The sequence below is a fragment of the Anomalospiza imberbis genome, chromosome Z (assembly GCF_031753505.1).
Source record: "Anomalospiza imberbis isolate Cuckoo-Finch-1a 21T00152 chromosome Z, ASM3175350v1, whole genome shotgun sequence".
NCBI lineage: Eukaryota > Metazoa > Chordata > Aves > Passeriformes > Viduidae > Anomalospiza > Anomalospiza imberbis.
In genome coordinates, this window is record NC_089721.1 from 18,475,061 (window position 1) to 18,481,060 (window position 6,000).

General features: G+C 45.5%; 1 protein-coding gene across 2 annotated transcripts in view; it reads right to left on the bottom strand.

Moving 5' to 3' along the window:
- ELOVL7 (ELOVL fatty acid elongase 7) overlaps window positions 1–5,654 on the bottom strand; it is a 31,546-nt gene extending 25,892 nt beyond the window's left edge. Inside the window, exon 1 of one of the 2 annotated variants that reach the window (XM_068177407.1) lies at window positions 5,522–5,654. The gene's annotated coding sequence lies outside the window, so the exon portion shown is untranslated. The remainder of the gene's footprint in view (window positions 1–5,521) is intronic. The other variant, XM_068177408.1, reaches the window with a different exon arrangement.
- Between the last annotated feature and the right edge of the window lie 346 nt (window positions 5,655–6,000).

Genomic DNA, 6,000 nt, shown 5'->3' on the forward strand with positions numbered 1-6,000 from the left:
TTTACTTCATTATCCTCTTGGCTTTGGTCAACTGTATATTCTACAATTCTCATTCACAAGAGACAAAGGGGGACAGGGCACTTCTGAAGTAATAATAATAATAATAATAATAATAATAATTTCATCAAGCTTGTCACACCCCTTCTGTACAGTTAAAGACTAAAAAGTTAATTTTTTTGTTCAGCACTAAACAAGCCAGAACTCTGACTACAAAATTATAAAGAATGTATTTAATCTAGATTTTTCCAATTGTACATTTAAACAAATACAAAAGAGATTGTTGTGGATGTTAATAATGCAAATACTGTAAAACACACTGTTCTCAATATACCTGAATCCAAGTAATTTTCACCTGTACAAAAGGAAACCTTGCCAGCTATTACTTCTCTGAACTGACTAGAGACATTTCCACATGCCCAACTCCCTCTATTCATAATGCCACAACTTTCCTGAAAGAAAGAAAATAGTACCAATGTGAACCATTCCCATACTCTAAAAGCATGCAGAGAACCACTGAATCAGGTTTTTGTGACTTTGCTTTAAGTCATTTCAGGACTGACGATACAATGCAAATTATTTCCAAATCAACAAACTGATCTTTGTGAGTCAGAATACAGCAAGAGTTGTCCCCTTCTTTTGTCAGAAAACAAAGAATAAAAGGAATAGAGTAAGCTATATTTTTATCTCAGGCATAGCCATAAACCCTGAATGCCATCACTGGGATAGGAGCATTCTCTTGAATTCCAGCCCATGAGATGCCTGTTGAAATTTAGCAGCTTTTGGCATAGTACATCCTGTTTCTTTTTCTTTGCACAGGGTTTTGCAGTGCACTAGACAAAGTTACACTCACATTCACATGCATTCAGTGAGGCATTGCTTAAAAAAAAAAGGCTCTGAATAGAGGCTCCAGGCACAGAGCCCAATGTGCAAGGCCCATATCAATATAAAACATAATCCAAACTACAAAGAATTCACAATACAATTAAACACAGGCAGGCAGCATGTAGGAATTCATAAAGCTGCTACAAGCAGCTTCTCTTGAGCATAGCCTGCTCAAGCAGAGCAAGTCTGGCTGTTTACAGGGTAAGTTTGCAATTATAAGAGCACTTTTAATAGTAGCAATGTAATCTTAATCAACCTCTCTCCCTATTACTCATACCTGCTCCTATGTCACCCTTGACTTCTGCTGGAACAACCATTTTTCTGGCTGCATAATAAAATAGACTGGGAAACAGACCCAGCGGTGGAGAGCAAGCCTCGCAGAAAAAGAGGCTTTTAACCCAGACTGTTCCTCAGTGCTTCTTAGTACCAGCTTTCACTGAAAAATACTCCAGCACAAAAGAAAAGTGACAGAAGAAGCACATGCAAAGAAAAGCATGTGGAATAATAGAAATGTTGGTGAAACTGCAACATCAGCCTAAGTAGGTATCACAAGTGGAGTGGAGATAAGGGTTGATGGTTTGCTGCTTTTACCCTGGCACAGTCAAAAGGGGCAATCTGAATACCATTGCTCCTAGCAAATAAGATGATTCATAGTTTACTGACACCTGTATTTGTCTCCTTGTGACATCTGTACCTCTCTGCAGTTGGAAGCCAGAGTTTGCTTTGGGCTGGATAGGCTTTACAGGTAGCTTTTTTAAGAGATTTGTGTGCTACCTCAGGATTTTGAAATTAAATGCTACTGAAATTCAATTCCTCAGACTCTCATCAAGAACCAAGATAACACTAAAAGACACTTAAATCTGTGGTTCTCTAAACTGTTTATTCATCTCACATTACTCCATTCATGAACCACTAATAGGTGTTTCCTAATCAACATCTTCAGTGATAAATTGCTTTGTGTAGCCATCGTAAGCAGACAGAACAAAAATAACAAAATACATGCAGAAGAAAAAAAAGACATATTGACAGACATGTTGAAAGCATTTTACTTTGTGAATTCAGTAAAATTAGAAAAAAACCCCAACAATTAAAAAAAAAAAAAACCAAACTGACCAAAAAGACAAAACCAAAACCAACTAACTATTCAATATTTCCATGTCAATGATCAGCATTAAACACTGAAACCAATGACAAGTAAATGTAAGAGACACCTGAATTATTCTGGTGTCTCTCAGCAGTGTAAACTCATGTGCTTAACATTATACTTTTTGGATTTCAACTAAATTTCATGTACATAATAAAAAATTCTTAACTGCTATGTCACTGGCAACTTGGTACAATAGGTTTACAAAAGTAACTACTTGTTTTGTTCATTCTTTTGTTCTAATAATCTTATCTTTTTAAGGAGTAAAGGTTTAGTTTCCACCCTCCAGACTGCATTTGTCCTTTACAGGCAGCAGTGAGCTTAGGTAGTGGGTGAGGTCCCAGGGCAAGCACATGGGACTTGCTCCCAGCATTGTGGAGCAATGCAGAGTAACCACTCAGCTTTCGGGGCAGCTATCAAGCACAGACCAACTTCCCTTTAAGTACTCAAACAGGCCTACCAAAACTGCTGTTTGAAGTTAATAATCCATAAACTGCAGTAGAGAAAAACATACTTAAGTGTGCCATTTCTTGAATTTAATACATACTTGGGCAACAAGAAACTGATAAAAACACTGCCCATGTGCCACATGTTGTGACTTCACGAAAGAAAACCAGAATAGTGAAGAGCTGCAGTGAGGGACAGAGGAATAGTGAGGGGGAAAAGTATTTCTTCCTTTCCAGCTGCCAGGCTGGAAGAAGCAGCTTAAAGTTTCAGACATCCATTAGCCTGAAGTGAAGATGAGTGTTGGGCTACAACATTATTTGTAAAAAATATGCTGTGCCACTGAAGATACCAACATCCCATATATTCATATTTGCCTATATACTATAGCTCTACTATCCATACTTTACAAGTTGTCCTTGATCCACTTCAGACAGAATAACATAGTTGGTCTTAACCCGTAACTGATAGCTAAACCATCTTATTTCAGCTGGAGCAGATGAGGGAGCTCACACCAGCCTTCACCAGGAAAATTATGGGGCAGCAGCCTCTGACAGCCATGCTGAGGCAGTCATCAGGCAGGGAGAGATGCACCACATGAAGTCTGCCAAGTTAGACCCACAGTACAAACATGATTTCACAGGCAGCTAATGAAGATCCATAAAGGGATCTTGGCTCCCTTCCACCTCCTGCCCTTGAACATGGCACAGAGGTGACATTCTCCCACTTCCCTCACCCCACACATGCCTCCCATGCCCATCCCACGCACTGCTTGTGCCTCTGCCTCACTCTGCAGCTGCCCACACCTCCAGAAATTTGTGCGTAAGGCAACCAGATACGGGCAGGCCAGAGGAAAAGATAAGACAAGCATTAACACAGGCACACTGTGCAGAAGCAGCTTCAAGAGGAAGAGCTGAAGTCCACAGTGAGGGGAAAAAAAAAAAAAAAGATTCCCAGTTTATTGCAGCAGAGAGAAACAAAGCCAGGAAAGGCACAGAGAAGCAAGGGGTGCACACTCGGCAAATGCCATCAAGTCATGTCAAGATTAAAAAACGCCCCTGATTCGTTCTTCTACTGATATGCCACTAGTTGATAGGTATTTCATGGTATTTCATGAGCTTCATAATGAGTTAAATCCTATTTGGCTTGTATTACTTGACTAATGCTGTGGCATCTTTCCCAACACATTCCATGAATATTGCTTCCTGTACTAGAACCTGTCTTGCTCTACCAATAAATACTTAAGAGAAAGATCACATTATATTGAAATACCATAAAGTTACAATATTCCCTGTATTTTCAACAGAGGTGTTGCCTAGCAAAAATTTCAAATAATCATAGAATGGCCTGGGTTGGAAAGATCACCTAGTTCCAAACTCCTGCCATGGCCAGGGACACTTTTCACTAGACCAGATTGTTCAGAGCTTCATCCAGCCTGGGCCTTTCAGGGATGGCACATCCACAGCTTCTCTGGGCAGCCTCTTCCAGTGCCTCACTTTAAGCTTATGTTCCTCTAGGTTTTCAAATCCTAGGTCTTTCTATGTTTTCTTCAGGTAAAAATGTGAGTACAAGTGTTCCCACTCCTCATGGAAGTGTTTTCAGGGTATATTCACACTGCCTAATGCCATGTCAATAAACCATGACAGCTCCAAGGCAGCCTAGGTGCGTTCCAGGCAGCACCCCAAGTGTTGAGCAGCAGAATAAGTCAGGCAGCATGCAGTTCTCAGGCTGCTCCCAACAACCAGAAAAACTTGTTGAAACTTCTCCTACATGGTAGCGTTCAGTACAGACCTACACATGGGTCTGGGAAAAACTGAATTACAATGAAGTAAGGAAGAGAGTATCCATACATCACTGTAAGATTTCTGGTTTGTCTGAACAGCTTTAATTAACATACCTTGATTTCCTGTGCAAGCAAAAAAAAAAAAAAAAAAAAAAAAAAAAATCAGTAAGAGCTGGTTTGCTGCCTCACTATGACTTTTCAAGCATCAAACTATTCTGTCTTGGTGACAGCAACACCCAAGACCCAACCAAAGTTTCAATTGAAAATGTATTTACAAATTAAGTATCCACAAACTTACAATTCTATAACAATATACATGACATCTGCAGTTGCAAAGGACAAGTCTAAGAGGCTGCCCCAAGGTAGCCTCATCAACACCACCTCCCCCCAGCTGGCACTGACCTTCCTCCTTGGCTCCTGGCCTCACTGCCTATGTGGCCAGTCCTTAAGGACAGACCTGCCCCACATGGCAGCAAAAGTGACCTGTCTCCAAAGAAGAGGAAGGCATCAAGACAGATAGCCACCCTTCCAGCTTGGCAGACAACCCCTGGCTAGACATCACCCCTCCAGCCCTACATTTTAATATCACCATCTTAAGCACATGGGCCACACCTCTTCCCTGACCGTCTCTAACCTTCACCCTTGAAGAGAAAAACCTCATTTTCTTGATGCCTGGGATCACCCTTTGGGAGCAAAAGGTGTGGGAAAAAAAAAGCATTTTTAAACAATAAGGTTCCTGATGCAGTGGGGCCATGCACATGCCACGAACTAACTTGTTCTTCATGACAGGAAGGAGAGCTCTGTTCATGTGAGGCATAACCAGAGGTCCTTGAGAAACAGGCACCGGGAGGTGTCGGGGCACAGCCAGAGGGTTTGGAGGAACAAGTACTGCTTAGTGGCAGACCCAGTGAAAGGGTTTAGGGGCACAGACACGGTGCAGCGTAGAGCATAGACAGAGAGCTTGGAAGCTAGGCACTGAAGGGTGAAGTACACTCAGTGGGGTTAGAGGAGGAAGCACCAGAGAGCACTGCCTGAGAGTCTAGAAGTGTGGCACAGGAGGGTGCAGATAGGGAGAGGGACCAGGGATGCAGGTGCACCCAAAGGACGAAGGTGAGGAGCAAAAAATCTCAGCGCGGCACAGCCACGGGCTGCGGAAGAGAGAAGAAGTACGTGGGAGCAACCAGGGAGTTCGAAAGGAAGGTGGGCAGGAGGCAGCCCCAGACCCGTCCCGTCCCGCCCAGCCCTGCACGGCCCAGCGCGGGACAGACCCTGCGGAAGAACGCCGAAGGCTCCCGTTCCCAAGACCACCGCGGTGCCCCGCGCTCCGGTTTCCCGCTGGATCCACTCACGTGGCAGCCGCGCGCCCCACCTGTCCCCGCACCGCCGGGCGGCAACTGCGCGGCGGCACCGCGCGGCCCGCAGCAGGGCGCGGAGGGGCGGCCCGCAGCAGGGCGCGGAGGGGCGGCCCGCAGCAGGGCGCGGAGGGGCGGCCCGCAGCAGGGCGCGGAGGGGCGGCCCGCAGCAGGGCGCGGAGGGGCGGCCCGCAGCAGGGCGCGGAGGGGCGGCCCGCAGCAGGGCGCGGAGGGGCGGCCCGCTCCGCCCGGCCGCCCCGGCAGCGCCCGCTCCGCCCCGGCAGCGCCCGCTCCGCCCCGGCACTGGCTTCGGACCGCCCCAGGCCGCCCCCGACCGCCCTGCGCGTCTCTCTCGACCGGGTGTCGGGGCTAAGGGTTAGGAGCCTTCGGGAGCG